Here is a 12,316-nt window from a genome sequence, read left to right on the forward strand (position 1 = left end):
TGTGAAGTTGATAAAAACGTTCATTGTTTTCTATAAAATATATTATGAAACAGTTGCAGAAGTGACGCTTGGGGAGGTTGGTAATTGTGTCAGCCAGGGTTCACCGAGCGATGTTTGCCCTTGAACATCGCCAAGATTCACAAAGCTTCGTATCTTTTTCATTCTTATAATTATGGATAAGAAAACACATATGTGATACCTTATAAAATCCAATATTGACATCATTGATCTTTATATCTTCATGACTTGGTTTACGCAAGATGATTATAGGTGTTCGCGCCTCATTTAGGAGGAAAATTTAACGTAAGAATCTTTGGGAATCCATTACCAAACATAAAGGAACTAACATTCAAGATTCAATCAAATAAACAGTACAATGCTTATTTATTAACAAAATAGTATGTATGGTCTCTTCTGTTCTGGAATATAATAACAAAATTTATACAAGTCGAGAAGTATGTAAGTTATGATGGTTATTTTCCTCGGGGAGTATTATTGTTATTATGTTTCCTTACCATCAAACGCCTCACATGTTGCTTCGAAAACGTAAACAAAAGCTGAGTGGTGAGTATCATAAGTTGGTGTTCTCTGTTCTATTTTTCAGTTATATTGCTTGTATGTTCATGTTATCGTTATTTTAGGAGCTCGTTGTGAAATGTTAATGCTCTTGTGATTATGCAAGTACTGATTGGAGGTAAATATAGCCACTTATTTAGTACATATTTGCAAGTTTCTCCCGAGAAGCCAACGTGATAATGGCGAAGTTGAATATACATTTTTACTGCTTTGTTTTGAGCACAGTTGATTCGCTTTAAGTTTGATATGGGAGGGATTTACTGCGTTTCTGTCTAACTTTGATAAATATATTTGTTTCATTAAAGGGTCAGGTAATAAGCTCCCTCGGTACATAAAGGTCTCACAAGTTCTTAGGCTGAATGTTAATCGGGCTTGACCCTACTCTATTATCACTGAGACCTTTTGGACTGGACCATTGATGACTGAATTGATATCGGTCTTTGGTAAATTTTTACAAGTTGCCCATAATTTAACAAATTATTGATGACTAACCCACGGCCGAAATTCATAGAAAAGTTTTTAAAAACGCCCCAATTTTACAGTTTTTATAGTGTACGCTGTTGAAGTTTGTGCAAATGTGTTAAAGATGTTTATTTCTTAAAATAAACGAAACCTAACCTTAGTGGGTATGAAAAACAGACCTCGCCAACCCAGCCAAACAAACCTACTTAACCTTACCTAACTTCCTTAGGATCCCCTGGTATATTAAACAGAAAGAACTTACTAAGATATGGTGTAATTTGAGGTTTTTTCTGGACCCGTGACCATCCGGCAGTATCGAGGCTTATGCAGTCCAGGCTGCGGAGTGATATGTTATTGAGATGGCGGGAAACACGAGCCACGGCGTCGAGGAAGTGATGAATGATTGTTTCCAATCAACAACTGATTTAGCACACAAACCCAGTACAATTTCACAGTATTGCTGTGAACAATACTTTCCACTTAAAGGAACGATGCCGTGGTCTTTCAAAAACTGAAGGGTCTCGTCTTTATCCCTAAATTAGCAAATTACATCCATATAAGACCGGTGAAAACCTTCACATGTCATGCTGAAAATGAAACTGCCACGGGGAAGAGACGACTCCTCTCTAGAGCGTGTCCTTATTACCTCCGAGGAGACAAGGTAGTGTGTGCCTATGCGCCTAATTATCTACCAAATGAAGCATTTGCTCAAGAAATGATTACCACATCAGAACTCACTGATGAAAATAAAGTAAGAATATAAACAATAAAACAAATAACTTGTCTGCGGGTAAGTCACCAATATTAACCCGGAAATGTAACTAAGAGAGGGTAAAATTTCACTTGTTGCCACTATATGAAATTGAAGTTGAAACAATGTTTTTCCAATAGTTTTGATGTGTGAACGAATTTAACCTTCATTTCTGGCACAAATCAACAGTTTCTGAGATTAGCCCCCTCCCATCTCAGAATCTAGAGATTTGCTATAAAAATCAAGGTAAAAGGTGTTCAAAACACATCGAAAACCACCGGAAAAACAAAACCCTAACCTAAACTAACTTAACTGGGGAGCTCCACAGTCGTTCAAAGTTTTGCTTGTGTACCGCCACGTAAGAACATACATAATAAATTGTTAAATGTCTCACTTATACGTAATTTGTGCCAGAAATTTTATTGAAGAAAGGTGTCTTTGAATTGTCAAAACTACTGAATGGAACTATAAAATTTCCGAGGTTCGTGTAGTGACAACAAGTGATATAATACAGTCTGTTGTTAGAAATGATGAGATATACCTAGAACTGAAACCAAAAATATTGTGGGACATAATAGACAACTTCTAAAAAAAATACGGGCCTTTAAGTACCAAGCTCTGTTGTGTCAGTCTAAGCAGTTTGGAAAATGGTATACAATAAGTCCTCACTTAACGTCGGGGTTATGTTCCTAAAAATGCGATGTTGTACGAAACAACGTTAAGCGGATCAATTTTTCCCATAAGAAATAGATAAAATACGGGAGTTACGTTCCTGAGCCTCCCTTTGACCCGTGAAATACATTTCATATACAGAAAATCATTGTCATTTCTATAGAAGATAATGCATACATATACAACTATGTACTAAGTTTGTATTGGTACTCACCGATGGGCGGAGGTGGTAGAGCGAGTGTGTGGTGGGTAGTGGAGCAAAGGAGGCGGTTGGCGGGAGGGGATGGAGTATGGCAGGAGCGGAGGAGGAGGGTGGGAGTGGAAGAGAAGGGTGGGATTGGAAGAGGAGGGTGGGAGTGGAGGGTGGTGAGTCACTGAGACTGCTCCGAGCCAGACGGGAGAGAGTGGTGCGCCGTAGAAAGTAGTCCGTGACGACACAAAACGACGTACGTAGTATCGGATCACCAGAGCGTTAAACAAATTTTTGGTCTCTAAAATTTAGCGACGTAGCACCAAAACAACGTTGAGCGCGGACTTAGTGTATAACTATATTTGTTTAGGGCGATCATGTTTTTTTACACGAATACGTATTTTTTTGGTGTATTTTTATTTTATTTTTTAAATATGACCTTCATTTCCTTAGGAAATTTGTGGTTTCAAGGAAATGATGATTTTACATGTCAAATACATATAGAACTAACCAACCAACCAAAGAAACATACCTGACCTTACCTAACTTCCTCTGCCCTCTGGACCCCTACGCTTTAAACAGGAAGTACTTATTTTGATATCGGATACCAATGAAAGAAACTTAATCCAAGCGTCATGGTGTAATTTAACTGAGCGGGTCAGTTAAAACAAATAAACGACACGCAGCAACTTCGCTGATTTTTCAGAGAAGTATTTATGGTAAATAATTCAACTTCCGACATTACTTCCAACAAAATAATGACTCCAAGAATGTTGAAAGGTAACGTAACCTATTTCTAAAGTCCAAATGGCAAAATATTAACTTTTTCTACAGGAAATGCGAATGTCAATAAAATCAATCTTAACCTGAAAAATCAGTTTAACAATTTTAAGTACTGTATTTATAAACACTGGTACTGTATGCACATAAAGTGAGTGAAAGGTAGTATTTAAAGATTATGGTCCAGGTTAAGTAGCCATCTAACAATTTGAAGTCTTATTTTATTCATCAAGAATAAAGCAAATTAAGTGGAGGAATAGCTCTTGGTATTCAGGTTTTGTCCCCAGTTTTCATTGTAAATAAAGGAACTGCTACTACCACATGAAGAGGGCACCATCTTTGTTTATGTGAACAGGATTAAGAGGAGTCCGAACATTTCATTGACATGCATAGTATTGTAACACCATTCTGTTCCATGTTAACTGAGAAACGACAGCAGCAGCAGCAGGAAGTTTTGTATTGTTTTTTATATATATACACTGATAATAGATTATTCTTTCGTATGTTAAGAATACTGATATACCAAAAAAGGACAGTTATTGATAATTAAATATAGAAGGATTTGCAATTTTTTTAATCACCATCCTTTCACAATACAAATCACTTGCAGAAATGTCATTATTATTACATTGTCTTATGATTTATTGTAACTAAGATGAACCAACAAATCTTAACTAACCTACTTATCCTAGGATAGAACTATTTTAATTGGCAGTAAGCAGCTACCAAACAGGGAGGTACTACCGCCTGGGAGATATTGGAAGTATAATATATTGTCTAATGGTAGACCCGGCTGCCGTATGGCATCACAAAAATTGTGACCAAGTCCCAGGTTGCTGATCTGACTTTCTGCCTCATTTACACACAATTGCAGGGTCTCAATTGTTTCTCTTACTATTGACAACACAACATACATAATGTATATTGTTTCTCACTTTTGATCTTTTTTTTTCATTTTTATATTTCTTTATGGTTCTTTATTATTTTTATTATTATTATTATTATTATTATTATTATTATTCCATAATTATTATTACAGTCAACCCTCACTTTACTCGGTTAATGTAACCTACAGGGTACCGCGGAAAGTGAGAAACGCGTAAAGTGAATAACATAACAGATGGGATTAATTGAAATAGAGACCGGGCCGACCCCCAAACTCCACTTTTTGACGACACACAACTATGTTGTAGTAAAAATATTATCTTAACTTTATGATGGTATGCACACACAATTAATAATTAAGAGAAATATCAATAATATTAGGTTTTTTAACACTTATATTAGTAGAAAAGATGGCTGGGCACACGGGGATGGGCGGTTGGTTCCGAGGCAGAGGGCAGATTATTGGCCCTCACCTGTATCACTTGTATCAATTGTATCACTATCCACCACAGAGGCTTGCAGGGCCTCTTTGTCAAACCCCCCAAAGTCCATATAAGTACCATATCCTCACTATAATTATCACTATCACTGACTTGGGCCGGCTGTGGTGAGTGGCGGGTGAAGAACTGGTAATGTTTTGATGACTGGTCGACCTTGTGCGCACCATGTTCGCGCCGCTTACACAACATGGCGGATGGCGGGAGGTTTGGATCCAAAAATGGCGCAGCTCGCCAGCTGCTCTCCGCGTAAAGGGGTACACGCACCGTGGAATGTGAGCATCCTGGGTTCCGGCAGGGCACCACGGAATGTGGGACCGCGTAAAGTGAGGGTTGACTGTATTGTCGTTATTATTTTATCATTGTATTTTAAAAAAATTATTGTTTATATTTTATTTATTTATTTATATTATATTATTTTATTTTATTTTATTAATATTTTTTTACAGGGATTAGCCCACCCGGGCACAGGTCACACCCATATCAGGGCCTGGGGGGCGAAAATGTAATAATAATAATAATAATAATAAATAGTAAATAAAATTTATAATAAAAAATAAAAAATTGAAAATAAAATAATAAATTAATAATTGTAATAATAATAATAACAACAACAACACTGTAATAATAGTAGTAATAATAATAATAAAGAAATACAAAATTTGAAAAAAGATCAAAGGTGAGAAACAATAGATGTATGTTGTGTTGTCAATAGTAAGAGAAACAATTGGGATCGGTTAGGGATTGGTTGATGTACAGTGTTTGTTAACAGAGATGCACAAATGTCATTGTGAAGTGGGCATTTGGCAGCAGCGTCTTTATTTATTGGGAAAAACTTGGTTAAACCCGAATATGAAAAGTTCATGCCCATATCCTATACATTTAAAAAAATTTAATATATTTATTTAACCAAACTTTTAGATAAACTATTCTGGATTATTATAGTAAAGAAGTGAAGTTTTTAACTTAATTAGAACTGCATTTACAGAGTCCAGTAATTTAGACTCGAGGAAAACATCTCCAGCACCCAAAAACGTTCTGAGGAAGTGAGCTAGTGTGCGTCTGTGCAAGAGGTCTTGTTTAGACACTAGGAAACTTTTCCCAGTAACGGGGAAAGGTCCCGGGGATAAGGAATTTTTCCGGGCTTGAGAAAGTCGTCTTGTTACCCGGAAATCTCTCATCCCCGGAAGTGCTCTGCTCCAATTGTTCCTACTAATGGGAATATCACTGTGTATGGTAGTACACTGTACTGGCAGTATATGGCAACAGGTACAGAGACTCTTTGTACATGATTAAAAAAGGTTATCTTATTTCACCTAAAGTAATACAAAATAGAACATTCAATTGACAGTACTTTACATTTTTAATGGTAGTACAGTGAACCCTCAAAGATTCAGACCCTGTAAATCCGTATTTTGATAGATCCGGACAAAATTTGGGGATTCTGGGTTAAGGTGAAGGTAGTTTTAGGCTTAAAGTTTTATCTTATAAAATGTCACCGACTAAACTTACCAGCAGGGTTGTTATGATTTAAATCAAATGATTTAAATCACATGATTTAAATTGATTTAAATCCGAGTAAAAAAATTATTATTTAAATCGATTTAAATCAGAGTAAAAAAATCATGATTTAAATCAAAATGATTTTTTTACTAATAACTGTTTTCTCTTTTTATTCTACCTGATTGAAAAGTATATGCAAAGCAGCAGGCTAATAACATCAAGATGATTAAAATGCTAAGACCAGGATATCAAATTGGAGGGTCTCTTTTGGATCAAGCCTACGATTCGGTGATTAAGAATTATTCAGAAGAACTAAGTGGGAAAACAGTTTGCATGGCCATGGATGGTTGGAGTAATGTCCATAATGAGCCTATAGTATGTATAACTTTAACAGCGGACAACCGTATTTATCTTGTTGACTCTATAGACACAGAATCAAGACATACAGCTGAATATCTGTTGAAATTAGCTGAATGTGCTACAAAAAAGTGTGAAGACAAATTTGGATGCACAGTAAGAAGCTGTGTAACAGATAATGCTGCTAATATGGCAAAAATGAGAAGTGAATTCGGACAAGATAAATCCATTATAACATATGGTTGCTCTGCACACCTGTTAAATTTGCTTTCACACGACCTGCAAATCAAGAACATTAAGGAGCACATTACCGAAATCATTAAGTACTTCAGAAATCATCACATCCCAGGATCTTTGTATAGAAGAGCAGGAGGAACAATGCTAGTAATGCCATCAGACACACGATGGAACACAGTGACAGATTCTATTGAATCTTATTTAAAGAACTGGGAGACCCTTGTCAAAGTGTGCAGAGAAAATAGTGAAGACATTGATAAGAAAATTGAAAGGAAATTTAATGATAAGGCATTAAAAAGAACTGCAGAAGACATTTAGAGAGACTTAAGCCTATTGCTGTGGCATTGGACTGTGTCCAGAGAGAACATACCCTATTAAGTGATGCTGTAGAAATCTGGGTAAAACTGAAAACTGATATTAAGGAGTATTTAACAGATAAGAAGGATATGGATAATTTTGAAAAAAGAATCAAAGTAGCATTGACACCTGCTCATTTTCTAGCTAATATGATAGATCCAAGGTATCGGGGCAGACATCTGACTCCTGAGCAGCGAGACATTGCAGAACAGTATGTGTGCGAGTCTCTTCCACATTTCCTTTCAACATTAATGTCCTTCCATGGAAGAAGCGCACCATTTAAAGAGGTCTATTTTGGTAAAGATGTTGTAAAATCTCTCTCACCCCTTGCTTGGTGGCAGTATTTTGCCAATGATATGACAGAAAATGTAATGGATGTTCCTAGGCAATTATTTACAGCTGTTGCATCATCAGCAGGGGTTGAGAGAATTTTTTCCACATATGGATTTGTACACTCAAAGGTAAGAAATCGCCTAGGACAAGAAAAGGCATCTAAGCTTGTCACAGTACATAAGCATTTCAATGTTCAACTAAGCTAATTTAAATGTTTTGAACTATTTTTGTTGTTTACAGAATGAGAATATTGTGTTGACTTGAAGTTATTACCGGTAATTCTTAATACACTATAATCCTACAAATGTAAGAAAATAAACTTGTTACCAGTATTATTTTTTTTACAAAATGAGAATATTATTCTGTTGACTTCAAGAAGTTAAGTTATTAATTTTTGAAACACTGTAATCCTATAAGAGCATTTATGTTAAATTTCATTATTACGTTTGGATTTGTGCACTCAAATGTAAGATATGTTACCAGTTTTCTTTTATTTTACAAAAAGAATATTATTGTGTTAAATTCCATTGGTACATCTACTGCATAAATATCTTAATGCCAATGTTCTGTTTATTATCCTGAATAAGCTTTGGTTGAAAAATACTGTTTTTATGGTTTAAAAATACTATTTTAATGCAATTAGTAAGAAATAAAAAAAATAGATTTAAATAAAAAAATCCGATTTAAATCAAATAAATCGATTTTTTTATTAAAAAAAAAATCATGTTTTTTTCCAACCCTGCTTACCAGAATATAACATACATTGCTGGAATTCTTGCATGATAGCGAATAATTTCAGTACAAACATCACATACTTTGCACACGAGATAAATTTTTTAGTCCTTTAGTGTACAGAAAGATCTCATATTTCGTGTTTTTGAATTTCGTGAGCACTACCTGATGTAACCAAGTCTTATATTTGGGTTAAAATATCGTGAATTTTGTGAGATCCAGCCAGCTGAATGCTGGCCACCGTCTTGAATGACGTCACAGCCCTCATACCAGTTACAGTCATTTCTGCTACAACGTGTGTTTTGTCAAGGCGAATTGGTTGCAACGCGATTGATGATTAGGGGAACGCTGTTTGTAAAATGCGCGGGATTATGCAATGTTTACAGTTCACGTTCGACATCACATGTTCAATTGATTCATGTCTTTTGTTTGTGAAGTGTTTTTTTTTGAGAGGTACTCTTTAAATTTTTAATTTATTTATTTTTTTAATTTAGCTGTTACCCATAGTTCGGTGTGAAAAGAGTAAATAAAAAGAATGTTTATTAGTGAGGACTAATAACGGTTTACACCAGCGCTCTCTGTGTACATCATGTGATCAGTTAAATTGCGCAGTTTCTGTCAATTACTTCGTAATTTTCGCTATTTTCTCCAATTTTGTTGTGTTAGCGATGAATACGGAAAGACAAGGTAAGAAGAATGTTTCTAAGAGGCGTTCTGGTGATCAAATTGCCGGTGGTGAACGTAAAAGAGGTTTACAGGAACGCAACTATCGCGTTGTAGCCCGCGCCATCCTAGCAACCGCCCGGGCTGTTATTGTGTGCTTTTTTGGGTGGTGCTACCATCTGTCGAGTCAAGATAATGGCCTCTACCTCTACTGGGGGTCCTACTGGTGCTGGTGGGACTGACTCACCTAAGCGGTCAAATAATGAAAAGGAGAAGCGGGACTATCATAAGGGAGTTAAGTTTGTCAAGTACTCGATGCAGGATAAGCAGCGTGTGATTAAATTACTTGAGGAAGGCCTAAAAACTAGTTTCTGGAAAGCACAATCAAGTCAATAAAGGCAGAATTTGTATCATTTGGAGGTTATAAATGGGAAATCAGAGGTTGATGTAGAGTGGCCAGTCTATATTGTTATTTTTCCCATTAGTTTATGTATTTGCATTTGGCGAATTTGAATTTGGCGCAATTACTCGTGAAATACAAGATCTTACTATAATACATTTAAGTACAAGTTTTTCAACTCGTATTTTCTGGTAGATATACGTAACTTTCTTCATTTATTTTTACTCATTTACATGCACACACCATCATAAATACATATTGTGAAAAAGATAAAAGAAATAATTGTCCTAAGGGCAAACCTGTACTTAAATACAGTCGAACCTCGTTAATTCGGACCCCCTTTAATCCGGATTTCGGATAATTCGGACAAAATCTTTTTTTTTTTTTTTTTTTTTTTTAAGATTTGTAGGAATATTACCTACGCGGACTTTAAGCTAAAATGCTGGTCCACCCACTGCTGGGATAAAACATGTAACATCACCACTAGTGTGGGGGGGGGATGCAACTTTTAGCTTCAGACATGAAAAATATTTACCATTTACTGTCAGTAAACAATGGAAATGTAAAATATGTACCAATTAGTAATGAAAAGTTGTGCAGTTCCTTCAGCAAATGAAGCTCACCAACTTACAATAGGCTAAATTACCTTACAACGTGTTTTCAGTAGTCTATGTTGAAGTTCTTAGCTCAGGCCAACTTATCATATCATATACGGTATCACAGTTCTCATTGATCTACAAAAAATACCAGTAATAAAAACCTTTTCGATATTTCACACTTAATATAATAACCGGTAATCTACTTCAAGCTCCTATTGTTTACAACGACGCATGATGCACCACCAGCTGTTGAGTATCAGCTAGACGGTACACGTGTTTTTCGAATCGTTTTCAGTTAAAAAACTGTTAAATTACATGGATATTTTACCTTAACTGTGCCTGAATGAATATATTCTCGGAAATAAATAGTAGTTTTGCTGAAACGTGATGTATTTTAATGTAAAATAGGATAAAATACATGACGAAAACAAAAGATTTTACCTAACCTTCCGATGTTCAAGAGAAGTACTCGTTTTTTTAATAGTTTTTGGTTAAAATACTGTTATATTACAATGGTATTCTATTCATACTGTGCTTGATATAATGCATTCACGGAAATGTAATATTTTTGCTGAAATGACGTACGTATTACAGTGGAAAGTGGGATAAAACCGTGACGAAAACAATTACTTTCGGTTTCTTTCGCTCAAAAGATGTTACCGTAATCGCTTTTCGATTGGTTTTCAGTTAAAAAACTGTTGTATTACAATAATATTCTATCTTAATTGACTTGAATAAATACTACGATACCATATTTCTGAATATTTTCATTAAAATCCATCCAAATCATTTTCCTTGTCATCGTCTGCAGCACCAAACCTGCTTCTCCCAGTCCTCTCCTTGAACAGGGCTAGAGGGTACGTGTTTTTCGAATCATTTTCAGTTAAAAAACTGTTACATCACACGTATATTTTACCTAAACTGCGCCTGAATGAATATATTCTCGGAAATAAATAGTAGTTTTGCTGAAACGTGATGTATTTTAATGTAAAATAGGATAAAATACATGACGAAAACAAAAGATTTTACCTAACCTTCCGATGTTCAAGAGAAGTTACTCGTGTTTTAATAGTTTTCGGTTAAAATACTGTTATATTACAATGATATTCTATTCATACTGTGCTTGATATAATACATTCACGGAAATGTAATATTTTTGCTGAAATAGCGTCGTATTACAGTGGAAAGTGGGATAAAATCGTGGCGAAAACAATGACTTTGAAATATAATGCAATATTAACCCTAAATCAGTTAATTCGGACAATCGGCTAACGGACACCCTTCCCCCTATTAGTCCGAATTAACGAAGATAAGCTTATATACTAAATAATTACTAAAATTTGTCTATTGCAAACTATAGGATGCTTTTACTCAAATTAATTAACATCTTACAAGAATTCCAGTGATGTAAGTTATATTCTGCCAAGTCAATTCAGTTACATTTTATAAGCGAAAAGCTTAAAATACCTCTGTTTGATATGATAACTACTCACTTGGTAACTTCTCAACCCGCTGTGAACACCTCACCTCCTCCCAGCCAGGGTGAAGGTAGTTTGAGGCTTAAAGTTTTTATCTTATAAAATGTCACAGACTAAACTTACCAGAATATAACTTCCATTGCTGGAATCCTTGCAAGATAACTAATAAGTTGAATATAAACATCATATAGTTTGCACAAGAGATCAAAATTTTAGTCCTTAAGTGTACAGTAGTATATTTGAGTACAAAGTGAGTACATACAGTAATATGTTGCTCAAAATTATGGCTTTTTCACAGGAAAAAGTCTGTATAGCTAACCCCAGTGGTCAGGATAATATGCACTGTATTTATGGTGTTTTATTTATTATTATTTGTCTTTATACATTTATTATTCGCATTAAGATTCAGACAATTGGCTTTTTCGGACTGGTGGTCTCCACTTTTAGTTCGAATCTTGATGTTCACTGTACAGTGCTCTCGTTGGCGCCTCGGTTAACAGCGCCCGTCTGGCGCCTCGGTTAACAGCGCCTCGATTAACGGCGCCTCGGTTAACGATTTACCTTCCATAAGATTCTTAACCCGGTTAACGAGCCAGCTTAAACATGTTTTAAGCTTGCATTTGGCGGCCCAACAGCTGTAGTATTAGTCCGTTAATACAGTAATGGGTTTTAGGGCTTAAATTCCTTACTATTTTAGTAAATATCAAGAAGTTTATGCTATTCAATAATTTTTAAAGTTTAATATTAACTTTTTAGTCATTTTAACAATTATTGAACATAATTGAAGGTAAAGAACTAGTTTGGCGTGCCATCCAGCCTGTTAACACACAAACAGGCATTAGTT

The 12,316-nt window shown here is 35.4% G+C and overlaps 1 protein-coding gene across 1 annotated transcript in view; it reads left to right on the forward strand.

Annotated features, from left to right (window-relative positions):
- The first annotated feature begins 516 nt into the window (after positions 1 to 516).
- Positions 517 to 12,316, forward strand: part of LOC121853534 (zinc finger protein 816-like) — an 18,531-nt gene continuing 6,731 nt past the window's right edge. The window contains exon 1 of the mRNA XM_042347732.1: positions 517 to 564. The gene's annotated coding sequence lies outside the window, so the exon portion shown is untranslated. The remainder of the gene's footprint in view (positions 565 to 12,316) is intronic.

Source organism: Homarus americanus, unplaced genomic scaffold (genome assembly GCF_018991925.1).
Source record: "Homarus americanus isolate GMGI-L3 unplaced genomic scaffold, GMGI_Hamer_2.0 scaffold4896, whole genome shotgun sequence".
In the NCBI taxonomy this organism is placed as follows: Eukaryota; Metazoa; Arthropoda; class Malacostraca; order Decapoda; family Nephropidae; genus Homarus; species Homarus americanus.